A 21,975-nucleotide genomic window follows, 5' to 3' on the forward strand; every position below is an offset into this window, starting at 1 on the left:
TGGCCTGGCCTCATTTCATCTGCCCAAGAGGCTCATGAGAAAGACAAGACAAAAGAGCTATTCTTACTCTACTTAATGGAAGAGCCAAGTGACTAGCAGGGCAGAGCTAGTAAGTGGCAAACTTGGGTTTTCTGCTTCCAAGTCCAAGCCCAGTACTCTTTCCCATATTCCTGGGAAACCCAGTCTTTTGCTTTTTCTTTAGCTTTGTTTTGGTTTTTGGTTAAACCCTGCAAGAAGTTTAACCTTCTCCAACAGAACTTCATGTTAAAAGCCGGGATCATCCATGCTTTTAAGAAATGGAAGACTAGATATAAGGAAGAAAGAGGCAGTAGATATCAATGGTCCAAGAGGAAGGAGAGGATACACTCAAAATAAGGTGACCAAAGAGAGATTAATTTAAGTATAATTCATAAAGGTTGAGCCAAGGTCAAGGAAAACCAAGAGACAGGGAGGCACCCTGAGGCTAACAATAACCTGGAGCTGTTACTGGTCCTTGGGATGAAAGGGCAAAAGGAGAGATTACCAGAATGTAGCAGAAAAGTAGGCAGTGCTGGGGAGCTGGCAGGGGGCTGCCCAGCTGGAACTGTGGCTTCTGACACTTTGGATGCACCCAACCATTGCCAAGCTACAGCAGGCAGGTAGGGGGCTAGGAAGGAGCCATCCTCACATCTCCTTCTCCCACCCTCCCACCACCTAATCGGTGCCAGGCTGAATCCAACCAGAAGGCAGAGGGCAGGGGAACCTACTGGTCTTCACAAAGGTCAACCTCTTGGAGGTGGGAAACAAGAAGGAAGGAGTGTGAATGTTGCAGGTGAGACAGAAAATGCCCGGCCCAGATTTGCTGGCACCTGCCAGGGGCAGGAAGTTGGTTGAGGGAGGCACAGTCCAGAGTCTGAGGGGGTAGGATTTGAGGGGGGAGTCATAGCCCCCTCTCAGAGTAAAAGACACCCCAGAGCCTAGCTGCAGCTCTCCAAGAACGAATCTGGCCCTGGTCTCAGGGGAGCACAAGAAAAACCAGATCAAGAGCTCCCGAGAGACATCACTAACCCCACAGAAGGGTTGGCCATCCTGGAGCCTGGGTTTAAATCCCAGTTCCTTCATTTTTCTCTGGGTGACTCCAGACCATTCATTTAATCTCTCTGAGTCTCTGCGTCCCTGTCTGTGAAATGAGTATAATAATAACAACCCCTGGGCTGCCTGTCTCAGGACTGGCCAGCATTCCACAAACTGGGGAGAATGCTGTGGATTCCAAGTGGCCTCAACTACCTAAATCTCATGTACTCTCTGCAAAACATGCTCCCAGTACCAGATTTGAGGAAGGTTAAAGCCAAGGGAGCTCTAGACTCACCTCATCAGCCTTCTCTCATCTGATAAGAAGACACTGAGAAAGAGTTCCCACACCCACAGTGGGTAGCAGAGCTGGAGGACACAGGTCTCCTCTCACAGGCCCATAGTGCCTTCCAACCTGCTTTTCACGTGACAATCAAGTGAGATAAAGGAACAGAAAGTGTGTTGTCCATCGTATACTGACAGTTTTTATAATTAATAACAATATCTCCCCTACAAACCTCTCCAGGCCTGAAGATTCCCATCATTAATTATATCTTTAAGGGCCCAGCAAAATGTGACATTTTATCAGGACAAAGCACATGAATGCCCAAGTGCACGTCAGCAGGTATGTTCATCACAGTAGCTAAGGACAAACATCACATAGTGGAGGACAGGATCGTGAAGGCAAAGGACACAGGACAGGTAAGCTGTGATGGGCAGGAACTGGCTGTGAGGAACAGACTTGAGATGCTCCCTATTCAGGAAGGAACGCTCGAGTGGGGTCATAAGAGGCTGAGGGCTTAGTCCCACCCCTAATTGGCTAGACGAGGCAAGCCCAGCCCAGCGAGGCAGAAGGGTCTGTCTGCCAAGGCTTCCCCAAGAGCTGGCACAACCGGACTCTGCTCTCAAGATCATTCTTGGTAGCCAGATCCCATGGGGCAGACTTCATCAGACATTTCCAGGTGTAGACTGCTCAATGGGGACTTTGTCTGTGACAAGGGGGTCACATGCTACATGGCAGGTTTTCACCCAAAAGCTAACATCTTAGCTTTTCATAGAGATCGTCAGCTTTCAGACTGTCTAGACCAGCTCACACTCCACAGAGCTGGTCCTGTTCTACTTCTCTCATATTTTTCATCACTTCAACTGCTCCTCTGTTCTGTTAGGTTCAGTGAAACCTCCTTACATTCATTCAAAACTCTACCCTGGAGTTCCTGTCATGGCACAGTGGAAACAAATCCAACTAGGAACCATGAGGTTTTGGGTTTGATCTCTGGCCTCACTCAGTGGATTAAGGATCTGGCATTGCCGTGAGCTGCGGTGTAGGTTGCATACTCGGCTTAGATCCTGTGTTCCTGTGCCTGTGGCATAGGCCAGCAGTTGTAGCTCTGATTGAACCCCTAGCCTGGGAATCTCCATATGCTGCAGATGTGGCCCTAAAAAGCAAAAAAAAAAAAACTCAAAAAACAAAAACAAACCAACAAACAAAACTCTACCCAAAGTTCTGTGATAATCTGTTATGGAAAAAGAATCTGAACAGGAATGGATGTGTGTATATGTATAAATGAATCACCTTGGTATATAGCAGAAATTATCGCAACTATACTTCAACAAAACTTTAAAAAATAAAAGAAAAAAAACAAATATTCACTGAGCACCTACTATAGCTCAGGTATGGTGTTTATCATTAGAAATGCAGTGATGGAGCCCTGGCCACACAGAGCTGACCCTCCCATAGAGGTTGCCAAACCCCATGGTAATGAAAACACGAGAAAAGATGGACTCAGTCCAGAGCCCAGTGCTGAACAGAGCTGTCTACTCCTCCTGGAAGGGCCAGCTTCATCACAACTATCCCAAATAGGATTGTAGGGAGTCCATCCAGAGAGCCCACCCCTCTCTATAAAGACAAGGGTAGTAGAGTGTTTTCACTCAGAATGTACACAGCAACTAGACTCCTTAGGAACAATTCCCAGCTCCCTTGCTCAGTGCCTGACTCTGGGTAAGTTCCTGCACCTCTCTGCCTCCCTCTCCTCCTTTGGGTTACAGCGATCATTAATGGTGCCTCCCTCATGGCACAGCTCTCAGAGTTAGGTCAGAAAATACACATAAAGCTCAGAACAGATGCCAGCAAGCCAAGGACTCAAGAAAGAGTCACTGTTATTATAGGGGCTCTTCTAACTCCTGAGGCCAAGGTGGGATGTGACCCTTCTAACACCTCTCACCTACTCAGGGGCAGGTTCAGGGTTGGAACTCGGATGTCCTGACACCAGGCCAGTGCTCTTTCCACTCCACCGACTACATTCCCACCAGGGAATCCACGATGTGAATTTAGCCACAGCCCATTTGAATGTTTAAACCAACTAGGAAATCTGAATTACCATACAGACCCCTTCTCATTTGGGCCACTAGAAAGATCACATCTCTTCCACTCAAGAAACCCCACTGCCAACAACCAATCAGCTGCCTCCCTGTCCTTGCTAAGGGAATGGCAGCCTCTGGCCCACCTCCATGGCCAAGGTGCACGCAGGGCCAAATGTTTCCTCCCAGACTTGTCTCCCTGAATCACTGTTACCTCGCCGCCCAAATCTTTACAGTTACTTCCCCATCTCACTTCTTGGCTTAGATTGAGTGCTGTTTTCACAATCCCATTGGCCACATCTTTGCAAAGAGGTGCTGAATCTGAGTCCCTGATGTGAAGATCTGGGGCCCTGCAATGGGCCAGCAGATCCACGACGTCGCAGCCAGTGTGGTGGCCAGCCAACTCCAGAACTCAGTGAAATGAATACACACAGGGTATTTGTGTCACACCAAAGCATATTTAACAGCCCACTGAAAACTCACAGCCTGAGCCCTAACCACTTACTGATTCCACTGAATCACAAAGTGTTAGAACTTGGTGCAACTTTAGAAATGATTTGCTCTGATCTCCCTTTTTTGGAGGAGTGCTCAAGGCTTAGAGTGGAAATTAGAATAAAGCGTAACAGAGCTCAGGGGTTCAGAGTTTGTACTCTCTACAGCTAAGCTGCCTAGGCTCAATCCTCATTCTACCAGTTACTGGGAGTCTTAGCCAAGATACTTCATGTCTCTGTGCCTCAGTTTCCACATCAGTCATATCTTATAGGATGTTAGGAGAACTGTGTCAGTTAATAACTTACTAAGTGCTTAGAATAGTGCCTGGCACATAAGCATCATATGCTTGCAAAATAAACTGGGAAGACTGGAGACTCTGTGAGTGGCAGTTAGTCACATGACCACTCTGGGCACTCACAAATTAGATTAACCCATCCCTTTTCTCTTACTGTCACAGTGACTGCATTCCTTGCAGGGACCGTGAAGCTTAGAAATCCCACCCTGAGCTGTTCTCTGAGATGTCCAAAGAGGAAGGAAGAGCATGACCATCAGTGGCTACACCCACCAAGTAAAAACAAACAAAAAAACCCCTCTGCATCTTTCATCTTTGCCTCGGCCTCGGCTCCAGCCATTGCAGGGGACTCCTGGGATTGTGGGAATGGAGTCTGCGCACTGGCTGCCGACAGATGCTGGGTCACGCAGTTGCCGGATTCTCTTCCTCCTTCCACCACCCTTATCCCCTGTCTCTTGTATTTGATCCCTTTGAAGATGACTGAGGACCCACAGAATAGTCTCTTTGGTTCCACCCAGGCATTCTTTACACTCCTTTGGATCCATTGAAAGGACTCTATGATCCATTTGATTCTGCTGCTTTGGGGTGTTGAGAGTGGGTGAAGAGAGTGATGAAAAAGGTATAAATCAGACATGTACAGAGGATTCCAGTTCAGAAGAGGCGCAGCTCACTACAGATGAGAAAAGAGTGCCAGCTACCTCACTGGTGCCCAACATAAGACTCAAGTGACAGGAGAGCTCTCCTGACAGCTGTGGGTCCTCACCAGAGTGAGGCGGTCCTCACTTCTCTGTGCTCTGCTGTTAACGCAGAGGGCAGGGCACTCCGACTCAGGTTGCTCCTCTCCTTCCCCCCCAGCCCAGCCATCCTAACTCAGGCCCTCCTCACTCTCTGTTTACACCCTCCTCTCTGGGCTCAGCCCCCTCATATTCAGTCCTCTTGTGGTTCTCCTGCTCTCCTGCCAAATTAATACTCCAAGAGCCAGCTTCTCATCATGCCATGTCCTGCTCAAATACTCCTAAGTCTTCCTGTAGCTTCCAGAACAAGGTCAAACTCCCCACTGGCCCTCTAGTCCCACTGGTCCTCACCCACTCCTAGCTCTACATCAAATTATGCTGTGTGTTCTCCCTCCAAGCTGTCATTCTTTATCTCCCACTAGGAATACCTCCTAACCATATAACTCTGGGAAAACCATGGGCTCTAGTCATTTAGCAGCTGGGTGGCCTTGGGAAAGTTACTTAACCTCTCTAAGCCTCATATTCTTCATCTACAAAATGATGCTATCTAAACAGGAAGGGCTTTCATGAAGGGAAACTAAGATAATATACAAGGGCTTAGCACAGTACCTAGAACATAGTAAGAACTGAAACAAAAGTTAGCTATCATAATAACCATAATCATAATGTTGTCAGCATTTGGTCTATCTTAAGTCTTTCCTTCCACACAGCCTTCTGTAACCTCCCAAACAACAACTAGTTCTACTTCTTTTGAAATCTCCCTGTACTCTGGCTATCCTCGTCTTATGCATAGTTTTAGCGTGATTTTCCCACTTAATCTGTCTCCTTCCTTGGAAGCAGAAACTGATCTACCTCTGAATACTTTGACTCATCTAAAAATGAATCACAGGTACACCGTAAAGATTTCTTTTATTCAGTGTTCCTCTGGATGGAGGGCCAAAGAAAGTCGATGGTGAGCCTGAGCTGCTTGGGAATAACTGGTCTCTCCAGAATTGAGACAGAGCAACTCACCCTTGGATTCTGCCTACGTGGATACACAGCACAGCCTGGGCAGCCAAAGGGACCAATAGGACAGCTCAGTGAACTTTGCCCTCATGCCCTATTATCCTACTTCCCAAAGCCTGGACTAGTGCTATTCCTGGTGACCAGAAAGAACAGGGGAAGTGAGTAGGAAAAAGAAAGTGCTGCATTTACCACTGGCAATCTGCTCAGGAAGTGGGAGAATGGGAAGGGAAGAGGTCCTATTTTCTGAGACTTGGGGAAGGCAAATGAGAGTGGGAGAGAAATGATCTTTGGCTTATATTCTTCCAAGCTCAAAGGGAAGATGCTGCCCTCGTACATGGAATTGATTAGGGAAATCCTAGATACACGGAGCTCCACAGCTTGCTGTGGGTGAACTCAGAGGTCATCCCAGCTTTCTGATTCATCCAAATTGCAAGCCTTGGTCGGCAGGCAAACTCTTCTGCCCCAAGCTTTACCTCGTTTGAAACTTTCCCTGTGTTGCTATTTTGGCCAGAGCTAAAGCCTGGCCTCAGAACTCAGCGGCTCTAGGCTGTAGGTCAGTTCACTCACAGTGGCTGTCCCCTCTGAATTCCAATCTGAAGAGACAGGCTGGCCAGTCCTGTACCTCCCAGGAGTCTAGATTTGAAGGGAGCCCCTGAGATCATGCAGGTTAGTCTAACTCTGGCCCAGCGAGGGAGGGTCACACCACTGGACAGCCGAATGCAGAGATCTGGCCCCCCCAGTCCAGTGCACTTTCCACTCACCCAAGAAGCCCCCACTGGCTGTTCAATTCAAGGACATAACCCACAGAGAAAGGAGGAGATTGTGAAATGCTTCCACTAGAAGTCCAGGGCTGGCTGAAAGCCCAGTAAGTTCTCTCCCACCTCCTAACCCAGTCACTTTTCAGCAGTTTTTCATCCCACTCGTTCGTGCTAGCCCTCTTTTCTATGAGGTCAAGGCCTGGCTTCCAATGAGCAGCTCCGAGAGCAGCCGTGCTGACTTCTGCTCGGACCTTCCGGGACAGCTCCGCTGGCAAGACCTTTCCATTGAGCAACCACCTTGTGCAAACTGACTCTTCCTTGCCCTCCAGTATTACTCGGCAACTCTGCGAAACAGTAACCTGACGGTTTATTTTTATTTCAAGCTTGCGATTGAAAAGCTGGCTGTGTATTTTTTCTTCTTTCCCTTGAGGAAGTTACTAGGGACCCGGGGGACTTTTGGTCTTCAGCTCTTGACAACTAACTCGACACGCCCCCAACTTTTGCTAGCCCCCAGTCTGTACCAGGTGACACAGGACATGCCAAGGAGGGAAAAGGAAATCCCTCCAGAGGGAAGATACCCCCTAAATGGAGACTTGCCTCTCACTCAACACCCAACTGCTCAACCCCAGGGCCACCAACCGACTCATGCTTCCACCGCATTCTGGGTCATTATCCCCCATTTGTTCTGCAGCTGTATCATGCACAAAGCATTTTAACCTCATCAAATGTGGTGTCTAGGACCTCCCAGAGGGGCTGTCAAGGCAGCTGTTTATGTTAGAGCAGAGACAACCCTATATAGTTATGTAGGTATCTGAGCAGGACTGACTACATTTACAAAGAGAGCAGCATAGTCATCCTCCTGACTCTGAGTCCTTTGCTCCTTGTGATCTTTCTTCTCCCAACTACTCTCCTTATTCTCCATCCTGCATAGTTGGCTAAAAGGAGCTTCCTGGATCACCATTTTTCTCCGACACCTCCTGCATTCACAAAGCTTCAGACACTCCTCCTGCCTACAGGATAAACTTCCAGTGACTTGGCTGGTCTTTAAAGGCCCTTCCCAGTGGGACTCAAAAGCGTTCCTTCAACATTAGTTACACTGCTTCTGACTGGCGTGTCTCACTGAATTTCCTACAATGTCCTCTGCACTTTTTAAAACTTTGGGCCTTGGAGTTCCCGTCATGGCTCAGTGCTTAACGAACTCGACTATATCCATGAGGATGAGGGTTTTATCCCTGGCCTTGCTCAGTGGGTTAAGGATCCAGCATTCCCATGAGCTGGGTGTAGGTCACAGGTGCAGCTCAGATCCCACATTGCTGTGGCTGTGGCATAGGCCAGCAGCAACAGATCTGATTCAACCCTTAGCCTGGGAACCTCCATATGCCACAGGTACAGCCCTAAATAGACAAAAGACAAAAAAAAAAAAAACCACATACTTTGGACCTTAATCCTCTGGCTGCTCCGGACCTCATTCCCCACACTTCAACCCAGGCCTGCCCTTTAAGATGCTGCTTCATTAAGGGATACCTCCTGCTAGAAGTTTCCCCTGGATACCTGGATACCGCCAGCCCACAGTGAACTCTCCCTTGTGACATTCCTCAACCTGCATCAGCCACACTACTCTTGTGGCCTCAGTGCAAACTTTAATCAGGCAGGATTGAAGCTTGCTCTTACCTGCCACCTCCCACCTCAGCCCAAGGTTGAGCTTTGCACATCAGAAAAGAGTCAGTCACACACATCCATTGGTGGTTCTCTGCTAAATACCACATTCAAGAGAAGTTGGGGGTAGGATTTGCCTTCTCATGACTAAACAAGTAAGAAACACAGAAAAAAGTTTGGATCAAAAGTAAAAAATCTTCTGTAACTAAAGTATTTAGTGTACCTCTTCTCTCAGAGAAAGAGGAAGACTAGGGAGGAGAAGAAAGGGGTGGAAAGGGATGAGGGATAGTTCAAGTTCAGATCAAAGGGGCCTGGTTCCCGTCTCTGGCTCCTTGGGGACCCTATAATGAACATACAGCACTGCGGGCTACTAGGGTGTCCTTGTCCCCTTCACCTTGGATTCTCAGTTTTCTCAGCTGGAGAATGTGGGTGATTTCCCTTGCCTGGCCCATCTCACTGGATAATGGATGCAAAAGTGCTTTGTAAGAATAAATGCTAGACCTACATGAGGGATTGTTAATCTCCAAAGCTCAGGCCCTGTCCTCCTCCCTGCTCCTGCCCAGTGTCTTTCCTCTGCTAAAATCCATGAGGCCATTTGGATCTACAGAGGAGCAAATGCTCCCTTTGGTACCTATGCTGTTGACTGATGGCCTTCTGATGCTGGAAATGTCCCATGATCCTTGAACTATTATTAGGGATGGTTACATTGGCAGAGGGAGGCTATAAACAGCCAGCATGGCCATTATTAACCTTTGGGTTTCCCATTTCAGTAACTGGCTTCAAAATAAAACCTTTCCTTTGAAGAGAGTGCCTGCCTGCAGTTCTTCACAACACACTGAAAGGAAAGGGGATTGCACTTTGCAGGACTGGGGAATTTGTCTTCTGTGAGTTAGTTCAGCCCCAGCCCTTAACCCTGGAACATTAGTTCCAAACTGCTACTTGAGCCTTGAAGTTCAGCCAAGTTGAGTATACTTCTGGGTGTCTCTGTTGCTGGCTCATTGGAGCCTCAATGCCCTGCCCCAGGAGAAATGGCCATGACAGCAAAGGGGGCGAATCTCAGGGCAAAGCAAGGGGGGAAGGGAGGGAGGAGTTTGGGGCTGAGGGACTCTGGGGTTCTTGTTCCCAAGTCCATGTCTGCCTCAGAGCTACCCATGGGAATTTACCCTCCCACATTTTCATTTGAAATACCCTTGGGTTCCCATGGCCCAGCAGGCTGCAGTGAACCATCCACTATCGCCCCCTTCCCCTAACACACATTTGTAACCTCGCTTCATTTACCACCCCCACCTCCTCTAAAGCAGCCAAGATATTTTAAAACCCTTGTTTTGATCTTCTTTGCATATCAGTTACACTATTTCTGAGCGTGTTTATTTTTATTTTTTTTTTCCGGTGGTGAGCCTGTTGCTTTGAGCCGTCTGCTTGCACGTTTCCACTTCCCCTCACTTTCCTGTGCGCCGCTGTGGCCTCCGGGCATGTGGCTCAGACTAGGCTGAGTGGTTCTCATGGGTCTGTGGCCTTTGAAGGAGCCAGGGGAGGTAGGTTCTCCTGCCCCTGGTGTTCCATTGCTCCTGACATCTGCAGAGGTGGGATGAAATTTCGGTTATGTTTTTCTCTGCCTCAGCTCCCATCAAAGCAGTTCTAATGATCAGTCTGGGGATAGGGGTAGAGGACAGGGCATGAGGGAGAGAGAAGTCTTAGTTCCAACTTTGACACTGACCTTGAAAATATCCTCTACCCTGTCTGGGTTGGACTTAAATTTCTGAGCTTCCTTCTGGCTCTAACTTTCTAATTCTAACCAACACAGGGATGTTGCTCTATCAACTAGCAAGATAACTTCTATGTTGAGGACCAGCCTAGAGCTGGGTTTTGAGATGGACATGTGGGAGATGCAGTGATGATTGGAATTTGTAGGATAGAGTATCCCTTCCTGATAGGATCTTGTAAAATGTGTGCAATACAACCTGTGAAAAGTCCAGGTTAAACTCGTTGATAAGTCATGGTATATGAAGCCCACCTGCTTCCCAACATTTTTCACATCCTGGCATCCTTGGAAAGTGATAGTATATTTGTCCAGCATACTGGGCCAGTGAACAAGGCTATTCTTGCATGGTGGCAACCAACCCATTGATTCTGGACACTCCAAGTTCTAAGGAGACAACTATTTGGGCCTTTGGGGGCTCAAATTTGGGAAACTTTGGTTGAAAGGATTAGGACAACTCCTTGTCTAACCCAAAAAACAATGGTGTTATGGCTTATGAAAAAAACACAGGTAGATATGATAAGTCAGTCCTGAAACCAGACCATGGGATTCAGATGGAGAATCCGCCATTTGCCTGTTCTCAGGAGACATTAAAGCTCAATTTCTTCTGTCTTGGACAATAGAAATAGTAGTATTATCCACCTCCATAGGACTAAATAAGGTATTGCACCTCAACACATTCTAAGCATTTGATAAATGTTAGCTATAATTGTTATGGCTATTGTGAGACAGGAAATTAAATGTCATCTGCTTCTATCCTCTCAATTGAGAGAAAAGGAAACTGTCTTGATCAAAGTCACATAGCTAGTTAGTAGCTGAGATGGGACTAGAACCCAAGTCTTCCAATTTAAGTCCTGTGCTCTTATATAATAAAACAAATGATACCCCATTCTGCATTAGAAAGCATCAAAATACCTAAGCATTTAGGGTGGGTTCTCCTGCCCTGATGATGTTTTGAAGATGGGACTATTTATATTTATTTGTTTTATTTTTATCTTAATATCTTTTGGCCATGCCTACAGCATGTGAAGTTCCCAGGGCCAGGATGGAACCCATGCCACAGCAATGATGATACCAGGTCCTTAAACTGCTGAGTCACCAGGGAACTCCTCATTTACTTTAAATTGGTCTATCAGTGACCCAGCCTTTAGGCATAGACATAAGTGAAATCATCTCCCAAAGGTCTGCCTTATATTCCAAGTAGATAGCCAAGGGCCAGTATCCGTGGCTTCAGAAAACATGGGAATGGGTGCATAGGCTACACATCTGGCATCCAGGTTGCCAAAGGCACCAAGTTATCAACCCAGAAGTCCCATTCTACATATGAACATATGGAATATCTGGTTCACTTGGAGTCACATGTCATGTTCAATAGAAAAACAGATTAGAACCTGGAGCTCAGGCCTGCTGCTGGTGCCCTTTCCACAAAGCTCCTGAAGAGAGATAGGATTGGAGACTCATTGTCTGGGTAGAACTGACCATGTCACCTAAGGCTATTAACATACTAACTTGCCTTGCAAAATCAATTACTCATTTAAATGTGTTTTCTTTCTCCCTTTTTCTTTTCTCTTTCTTTCCTTCTTTCCTTCCTTTCTCTCTTTCTCCCATTCTTTCTCTCTTTCTTTCTTCTTTCTTTCCATCCATAAAGAATTAAGGCAACTTATAGGAAATGCAATGACCAATAATAACGTGTACATAAGCACCCCTATGTTCATTGCAGCACTATTCACAATAGCCAGGACATGGAAACAATCTAAACATCCATTGAAAGATGAATGGATTAGGAAGATACGGTATATATACATAATTGAATACTACTAAAGCATTAAAAAGAACAAAATAATGTCATTTGAAGAAACATAGATAAGACTAAAGACTCTCATACTAAGTGAAGTAAGTCAGAAAGAGAAAGACAAATACTATATGATATCGCATATATGTGAAATCTAAAATATGGCACAGATGAACCTATCTACAAAAAGAAACAGACTCACAGACATAGAGAGCAGACTTGGGGTTGCCAAGGGGGAGGGAGTGGGATGGACAGGGAGATTGTGGTTGGTAGATGCAAACTATTACATTTAGAATGTGTAAACAATGAGGTCCTACTGTACAGCACAGGAAACTATCCAGTCTCCTAGGATAGAACATGACAGATGATAGTATGAGAAAAAGTATGTAATATATGTAGGACTGGGTCATTATGCTGTATTGCAGAAATTGACAACACACCATAAATCAACTATATTCTAATAAAAATTTTAGAAATAAATAAATACATTCTAATGTCTTAGAAATAGACCATAGGATATCACAGGCCCATGCTGTCCAATGGAGTAGCTACCAAGTGTCTTAAGTCTATTTAAATTTCTATTAATTAAAATTAAACATAATAATTAAAAAATTAGCTTCCCGGTTTCACTAACAACCTTTTAAGTGCTCAATGACTACATGTGGCTGATGGCTACTTATTGGACATTGCAGATATGGAATGTTTCCATGGTTGTAGGAAATTCTATTGGACACTGCTGTCTAGATAGGGAAATAGTTCCTATAGTTCTAGACATGTACAATAATTCAGCCAAGATTTTGGCTCTCAGATTTGTGTTACCAAAGCCAAAAAGCAAAACAAAGTGAGTGTGTCATTACCAGTTCCTCAAGGGAACCAGACATTTTAGCCCTTATTAGACCTAAAATAATTCCTCAGATGGGGCTTTATAGAAAGGTCACTGATTGGAGGGGTTGGCAGAGAGGTGATATAATAATTTATGATTCTAGAATCATCATTCTGGTGACTGCATTGAAAGCTGACTATGGGGGCAAAATTCTAGACAAGAAGAACATGATGTAGTTGGAGTAAGATGGTCAGCCATGGAGATGATGAAAAAGGGTCTAAATTGACATCTGTTTTAGACATAAGGTCAATGCAACCTGCTGATGGATTGAACATGGGGTTTGAGGGAAATAAAGAAAACTAGAATGGAATAACTAGACAGAAGGCTAAAGATCGCTTCTCTTGACAGGGAAAAATTGAAGGGAGGAACTGGGGGTAGCGGAGGGACAAATCAGTTGTTTGGTTTGGGTCAAGGTTTGTGTGAAATACCTATTAGATATACAATTAGAGTTATCAAGTCTGGAACTCAAGAGAGAAGTCAGATGGAGATAGAGATTCAGGGTCATCTGCATATAGATAGTATATTAAAGCCATGGGACTTAATGAGTTTATCTAGGAAGTGTACAGAGAGAATTGAGACCAGAACCCCAAAGCGCTCCAAACTTTGATGTACAGGAGGAAGAGGCAGACAAGGGGACAAGAAAGGGCAAACAAGCTGAGCATGGACTCGCAGAAGGCTAGAGAAGAAAGTGTTCAAAGAAGTCGGAAGGATCAACTCTTCTACTGAATTTTGCTGAATAGTCCAGTTAGTTGAGTACATTTTGGCTTCGCAAACAGCCTTGATGTTTAATAAGGGCTATTAAGTGGAATGGTAGCATGAGAAGAAATCTGGGGCGTTGCTGAGAAGAGAATGGGAGCTGACAAAAGGAGACAGGATATGTAGATTTTACTAGCTAAAAGTTTAGAAGGGAAACTAAAGTAATGGGGTAGTAGCTGCGTAGTCATATAGGATCAAGGGAAAGTTGTTTTTTAATAGTCACTGTATAGATATATTTGTTTGCTGATTGAATGGATGAAAGAGAGTAAGACAAAACAAATATTGCTGGAGAGAAGAACATGAAAGGAGACAGAATCCAGAGTACACAGGAATTGTTGACCTTAGAGGCTATGACATGTCCTCCACATCATAGGAAGGGGGCCGTGCATACGGATGCAGAGGCAGGTGAGTGAAGGAGTTGATGGTGGAAAGACGGAATCATTTCCTCTGACAGCAAAGAAGGAAGGTCATCATCCTGGTGGAAGGTCATCTCCTAGGATGGAAAGGGTGAAGCATGGTGGAGATTTAAGGAGGGAAGTAAAGGTATGAAAGAATCATTCCAGAGACTGAAAAAGTAAATTTGCTAGAAGTGTTATAGGGTGTTCTGGAAGGTCCATTGGAGGGTGGTGGTCATAAATTTAAAGCGAGCTGCTTGGCATGATCCTCCATGTTCTTAAGAGCATTCTTAGTTGCAAGCAAAGGAGGAGAGAGGGTATACCTACGTTTCACCAGACTGGGGTTTTGCCCAGTGAAGGAGGAAGCAGCAAGGGCACTTAGGCTCTTGAGAAAAGAAGGGCTAAGATGCAGAGCAGGAGTTCCCATTGTGGCTCAGTGGTCACTAACCTGACTAGTATCCATGAGGACATGCTCAGTGGATTAAGGATCAAGCATTCCCATGAGCTGTGGTGTAGGTCACAGATATGGCTCAGATCCCACGTTGCTATGGCTGTAGCGTAGGCCTGTACCTGCCGCTAAGATTTTATCCCTAGCCTGGGAACGTCCATATGGCACAAATGCCACCCTAAAAAGCAAAAAATAAATAAATAAATAAAGATGCAGAGCAGAGGCAGAGGGAGTTGGGGCTGGAATAAGGGTGAAGGCTAATCAGTAATACATCACTGGACTACACAGGTATCCAGACCATCTGCCTGGACCCATCAGTATATCAAGAGTTTTCCTTCTCCCAGAGAAGGGAGCTCATTACTGACTTCCCTTGGTTTTTCCACATCTAGAATCCCCCTTTCAGGGCTATGCAACCGATTAGAAACTGAGTGTTGGGCATGAAACTAGGTGGAAGAGTCAAGCCTGAACACAGAGGGGGATGTCTTCCCCACACTCTGCAGCCGAGTCTCACCACATGGCTTTGAACTCAGGGAAAGCATGGGGCAGGAGAACACCCCAGACATGCAGAGAAAAGACCCAGGTGTCTGTGGTATTCACCAGGTGAGAAAGTTCCCTCACACCCTGAGCCTCTGTTACCTCGTGTCATACCTCTGGCCCTGCCTAAAGTGCAGCTCTTTACACAGACCTGATGAAATGGTGAGTATAAACCATCTCTGTGCGAGAAACTGGAGATGTGAAAAATTATATGATTATGATATCTCTGTAGGTTGGTCTGCAACAATAGGCTTACACACCATTGGCCTTAAAATTGGAAACTAATGCAATGCTTAAAATGGAAGGCAAGGGCATTTCAAAACAGAAGCAATGGGAAGCAACTGCCTCTCTTTTTTTGTGCAACATCCTATGAACTCGTGGCTCTCACAGCCCAGGATATTGCCGCAGTTGGCAACCCAGTATGTTTTGAACAGCACAAGACTAATCCCTGAGTCACTCTATAATCCTGAGATAGCGATTTTATCTTTTGATACCTCAGTGGTCTTCCCTCTAAAGTGGGAAGAATTGTGCTTCTACTCAATTGATTGGGAATCCAGGAAGATTCAAAATTTTTTTAAGAAAAATAAATAACTGGAAAGTGTTCTGGGTTACTTTGAGAAGGAGTTGGTATACATGTGAAGTGTCACTATTATTAAGTGTGAGGCAGTCATTCCCACCCCCACCATGTCCCAGGGCTACAATGTGAGCTGTGTGACAGGCTATTTTTAAATTCTCATCTCTGGAAGCATATGGTCCTGTGTGGTGCCAAAAAGAGAACTGACCTGCTTCTGTTTGTTCACTTGTTTATTTTGATCTGGTGGAGCATTTTTTTACGTTGTTAAATGTTATCCTTTCTACCCTAAACTTTTAAAGTAAGGGCTGATGTTTTTCCGCAACACAGCCTAAAAGAGACCATGGCCAGTGTAACTTGCTTGGGCAATGGTAAATGACCATCTTGGGACAATGGTGTGTTTATATAGATCTCCTGCCTTTTGTGTTAGTGAAGAAAATTCAGGGTTTGCCTGGTTGATGATGATGATGGTGGTGATAATCCCTTTTGTTTTTATGTTTTAATAATAACAACTGCTATTGACTGAAGCTCTTTCCTGCTCCACCTGACTTCACCCTCTTATTGGCTACTTGGCAAGACTGTCCTGAATCGAGTCAAACTTCCTACTTGTTGGATTTGATTTCTGACAAGGAATCCCTGGAAAGATATCCAGCTGCTCAGCTGAAAAAGGAAAGAGGTGCAAACACCCATATTATGGGTTTATGGAAGCTAATTTTTTTTTTTGCAAAAGCAAAAAAATAAAAATAAAAAAATAAAAGAAGATCCCATAGGTCTTTCTTTTTTTAACTTATTTGTCTTTTCTGGAATCAAACTCTTTTGTCTTTGGGTCAAGTGATGAATAAAAATAGAAACGATGAAATTTTGTGGCATTTTACTTATTTAATGTAAAAGGTAACTTATAAATGAGGATGATGAGGAAAACTTGGAAATCAGGGCCTGCACCTCCAATTAAGACTGAATCAGGAAGATGTGAGAGGAATATAAAAAGTTCTGTATAACCCTGGGGGCCAATAGGAGAGTCCATCAGGAAAATTCACAAAAGGTGAAAATGCTAAAATTGTGAAGCTACAGACACGTCTAACCACAAAAGTCTTCCTCAAGCGGTGGTGAACATCCTTCACTGGAGAAGTTCAAGAAGAGAATGGATGAGTGCTTGCTGGGGATATTGGATGAGAAATTCTGAAATTGCTCCTATGTGTGAACAGGTATGGTCTTGTCTATCTCCTAACGTCTATGGATCAGCCGGCAACTTCAAATCCTTTTTTCTGGAGAGGAAAGTAGACACTTCGAGACCAATTTGGGTTTTCAAGAATTTTCCAGTGTATGTACAAAGATGCTCCCTATTTCCTTGCCCCCTCTTTGCCCAATTTAACTCAAATCCCACAGTTTAGACATGAACAGAAGAAAGAGGATTAAGCATATGACTTGTCCTCCCCTTACAAACAGAACGATCTTTCACTTACATGTATTTCTTTCTCTTAACATTTCCATTGGTCTGCTCCAAACCACATCACCCCAAGCTTGGGCTCCTCGGTACCAGCTCTCTTCTCTCCTATATCACCCAACAGGTCCATCCTTCACGTATGAGTGCCCTTAAATCATCATTTCATCATAACCTATAGTTGATCTAAATACTGTCCTGACTTTCCATTTCCTGTAACTCTCCTCCAGTTCTTAAGTCCATAACTCAAGCTTCATGGGGAGTCTAACTCCAAATAGATCGCTCAACCAAGAAAACCTTCTACTAATTGACTATTTTGTGCCACACCCTGATGGAGAGACCTTCTCCATCTTCTCTGTGCCTTTGTTACCCAACTCAAACCTCACCTCCTCCAGGTGACATTCCCAACTGCTCCAGCCTGCTGATTATCTCGGCTTTCTCTGAGCTCCTACAGGTCTCAGAGTCTTTAGCCATCATTTAAGTAGTAAATACAGCCTTGAGGTGTTACATGTCTGTTTCATTTGGGAGTGTCTTGGTTTCCCAACAAGGGGTTGTAAGTTCCTGGAGGGTAGCGGCCATCTCTTACATTCCTTTTGTAAACCACCTTCCCCCCCGCCCCAGGGTACCTTGCACACTGTTGGGCAGAGTAGTAGCAACAATCCTTCACACTCATGGCAGCCCTTTTGAGGTGAAACAGCACTTCTCTATGTCATTCACATGATGCCTGAAACAACTAGTGACATCCCTAAGGCAGATGATGAGTAGCATCTCACAGGTGAGGAAACTGAGGTTCAGAGAGCTTGTGACACTTGCACATCCAACAGTTTTCTAATCCAATGCTCTCCCAATAATAGCTGTTAAGTGAGTAAATAAAAGACCAGATTCTGCAGTTTGAAAATTTGTAGAGAGCCAAAGAGAAGTGACCATATATTTGGCAACTGCCCCGTGCTTTTGATCTAGGTTGACCTCCAAACAGGCCAAAGAATCCACTTTGTATGGATAGACTCAGTTTGAGAGGCACATGGCCCCTGTTTCTCTGGCTTTGTTCTGGTAATGAGAAGAGATTCCAGGGAGGAGCATAAGTGCCATGGTACTCCTTTGTAGGGGAGCCTAGATGGAAGACGACAACCTCAGCCCTGGCTCTGGGCAATTTCTGAGCCTGCCCACCTGGATGGAGGCTTCTAAGACTCTGACCAAGGCAGATAGAAAGGACCAGTCTGGAAGAGGCCTTAGGCACCAAATGGTTCTCCGTGGCCTTCATTTCTTTACTAAATTCACTTACTCACACTTAAATAAACTTTAAAAGCCTTTGGAAATGTGTCCCTGTTTCTCCAGAAATTACCTCTGAATTTTCTAGTGAAAAGTCTGCCAGCTTTGTTCAGCCAGGTTCCCTTTTTCCCCCTTTTTTCTTTGACAATGAAATAGCCTTGGCACCAACTCCCAGATCTGGCAGGTGCCTGATGCCACATGTGCTGCAATAAGTGTTTATTCTATAAGTTCATTCAAGCTAGCCACTAGAGCTTTTGAAGCATCATTGTTGCTGAGTGTAAAACTGTCCTTGAAAACCAGAAGCTGAAGACATTCAGCCAGGATCTCGTGTTTTCTTTCAACCTTTAGGTTCTCTGTATTCTCTCAGCATCTGATGTCATGGAGAGAGGAGGCAGGAGAAATCAGTTGATGGGTGCTTGCAACCCGATTCTGCCCCAAGCAGGCCTTATGACCCCAGTAATGTCGCTTGTCAGCTCTAAGCCTTGTGGCTCTTTTGTACAATGGAGAGGGGAGAGCAATAATTGCCAAGGTCGCTGTCAGTTCTGTGTCCTAAGGAGAGGACAAACTGCTAGCACAAAGCCATTTCGGTCCAGGTGAAACATTTGCCTGTCTTTCTTCACCCAGACTGTTCTTTATGCAAGTAAATTTACTTCCTTTTTGACTGGCTTGTTCTCTAGTCACGAGTCAGGGGAGCTGTGCTGTCCCGACCAGCTTGGAGAGGGGGGAATATATGGGTGTATGTATGGGGATGGGCTTTGCTGGTAAGTAATGAGGCACAGACACCACTCATTACTTCAGCTGCATCACACTTGTATCTGTGATCATATTAGAATTAAAGAAGCTTCAGGGTATTTAGAGTATCAACATTTATGGGAGAATGTTCAGATGTTTTCAGTCTCATAATTGTTCCTGAAAAGACATTCAGGTATTCTAATTCTGCAAATTAGATTATTTGGTAGGGGGAAAAGGTGAGAAAAAATTTTCACATCAAGAAGAAAAAAAATATCACCTTGATGTTCTTTTCCCCCAAACCTTTTAACCAGCCCATGGAAAACCATCCTGTAGGTCATTTCATGCGTTAGAGTTCGTAACCAAAAAAAGTTGACACATATTATGTCTCTTGATCTTTGAAACAACCCTCTCAAAGAAAGCCTCTGCCATTGACTCCATTTCACAAGTGAAGAAACTGAGGCTCTAGCAGGTCTAGCAACCTGGCTGTGTGCCAAATCGTGGGTGGCCAAGTTGAGAGAGAACCCAGACTTTCTGCCTCCTGTTCTGGAACTCTCTCTTCCTGTGCTGGGCGTTCTTCCACACTGTCTCAAGGGGAGCTCTCATCGGCCTCAAGCAGAGAGGTGAGTAATTATCTCCAAGACTAGACCAGGGGTTATCTGTTTGTTCTCTGCTGGATGATCATGGACTCTCAGAGCAGCAAAGTTTCCCCCCAGAGATCACCCGAGCCTTTCCCTTCAACTGAGTACCTCCCTCACACTCTGATCCTCTGGCACAAGATAGTGGTGGAATCAGCCCTGAAATCTTTGAACTCTCATCTTATATTCTTCAAGAGACTGGGTGTTAAAAACCAAGCGATTCAGAAGATCAATCACTAGATAGAAGATCAAAAACTATCTTTTCAAGCCCCTTCATAGTCCTGCCAGGCCAGGGTTGGAGAGAGTTAACTTTTATCTTGGTTTCTCCCATGTCTTCCATTAACTAACCTCACGAATATAATATAGAGGGGCCATGGCAGAAAGAAATGTGACTGCCCATGAGTCATTAATTCTTGACCTTCAGCATGTTTTGAAAATGTGTTGTGAAATGCTTACCAATCAATAATTCCATCACCCAGCAGTAGAGAAGCTGGATGTTGTGCAAGAGGGGAAGCAGAACAATAATGCTGGTCACTCAGAAGGCCCCAAATTCCTGCTGAAAGCAGGACCTACAGCAAAAACCCAAATATAAAGTACCCATGAAAGTTTTTAAAGGAATCAAAGAGAGGACCCAAGATAAGAGGGAGTGAAAGTAGACTCCTCCCCATCACGAGAGCAGTAAAGTGGGGCTTGCTGTTATTTGCAGATACCCCCAAGCCAGCATGCCTGTCCTTTTCTGTCAAGGGCTAAGACAAATGTTACACTCCAGACTGCATCTGTGTTCTCTGCGCCCCAGACAGTGGCCTGAGCTGCAGGCATTGCAAGTGTGCTAAGTGAAGGAGGGGGCCTGGTTCAAGGAGAAGAAGCAGAGAACAAGGAGGTGGAGGACCCTGTTCTAGCCCCTGCTGCCACTTGCTAGGCCTATGACCCTGGACGTGGTCACCTCTCTTTGTCAGAACTTCCAGCTCTTCCTCTCTACTAAGAGGAGAAGACATCTGCCCCACAGGCCACCCAAAGCTCAGAAGTGATGAGGGATGTGAAAACACTCTGCAAACTGTACAAACATGAGGGACTATTAGTAGAAACCCATTGGTCTTGATTTTGCAAGCTCAGATGGAAAGAGTCTCCTCTGCAAGGAATGGCATAATCCCACAAATGGGGTATGACTTGTGGTTAGAGGCAAAGTCAACACTGAAGATGGTCCCATGCAGATGACAGGGGAGAACTTCCAGATTCTTAATGTGTGCTAGTCACTGTTAGCTGTAAGCAGTGGTGTGCTGGTAAATATTTAACAACTGATTCTCTGGGATGACAAAGCCCTGAAATGTAGCATTTGCTATTTCCATGGGGTAAATTATCTTGCACCAGGCTGATTTCAAGCTACCGATGTGACATCGCTAAACCAAGAAGTGAGGAAAAGTTGCCCACAACTGGCACTCACTAGCAGGTGCAAGCCAGCTCCAGCATACCACGGAAACTTTGCTCAAGCCTTAGGTTGGTATAATAAGCATCGGAAGCCTTCTTAACACATGGGGCTCAAGTTTTAACATCCAGCCACAGTGTCTGCACCTCTAATAATTCAGAAATGGGAATTCTTCTTCCTATTTACATTTGTACTTTCCCCAGTAAGTCACAATTGTAAATTTCTTTATGAACACGATGGAACCCCAAAATACAGTTTTCTGCCATCCTTTGTCATGTTCCTCTTCCTCAGCTTTCAAATCTAATGAGATCAGCAGGCAAAGGGTGAATGGAACACAGCATGAAAATGGAATCGAAAATCTTGGGACCAAGTGTTAACAACCCCGTCTGTGTGACCCTTGTGTGAGTCACCTGCCTTCCGTGAGTCTGAATTTCTACTTTATAAAATGGGAACTGTCCTGGTTTGTTCACCTATTGTGAGATCAAAGGAAATAACACAAGTATAAAAGGTTTTTGTTTGTTTGTCCTTTTTTTCAAGAGCCACACCCAGGCATATGGAAATTCCCCAGGCTAGGGATTGAATAGGAGCTATAAGTCTCTGGCCTCAGCCACAGTCACAGCAATGCCAGATCTGAGCCTCATCTGTGACCTACACCACAGCTCACAGCAACACCAGGTCCTTAACCCACTGAGAGAGACTCGGGATCGAACCACAGGGACTAGTACCTCTGTGGATACTAGTCAGGTTCACTACCACTGAGCCATGACGGGAACTCCAAGTGTAACAGTTTTGAGAACAGCAAAATTTTATTTGACTTTGAACGATCATTATTTACTTCCAAAAATGGATTACTGGGCATTATTATTCATAAGAACTATCAACCTCTGCTGCACTGGCCACACCCGGCACAAGGGCTCAAACCCGCTTCCCTGGAGTACAGCCACTCTAGGGCGGGGCCTGTGTGGCAGAAGGGCCCCAGGACCTGTGGGGCA

General features: G+C 45.1%; 1 long non-coding RNA gene across 3 annotated transcripts in view; it reads right to left on the minus strand.

The window, feature by feature from the left end:
- The window catches only part of LOC146397662 (uncharacterized), an 81,276-nt gene that overhangs the window by 18,767 nt on the left and 40,534 nt on the right, over nucleotides 1–21,975 (minus strand). The window lies entirely within an intron of this gene.

This window comes from Sus scrofa, chromosome 13 (assembly GCF_054392235.1).
Source record: "Sus scrofa isolate SSC_HxYL_T2T_F1_AM1 chromosome 13, Sscrofa_HxYL_maternal_Yorkshire_Landrace_v2.0, whole genome shotgun sequence".
Classification (NCBI taxonomy): Eukaryota; Metazoa; Chordata; class Mammalia; order Artiodactyla; family Suidae; genus Sus; species Sus scrofa.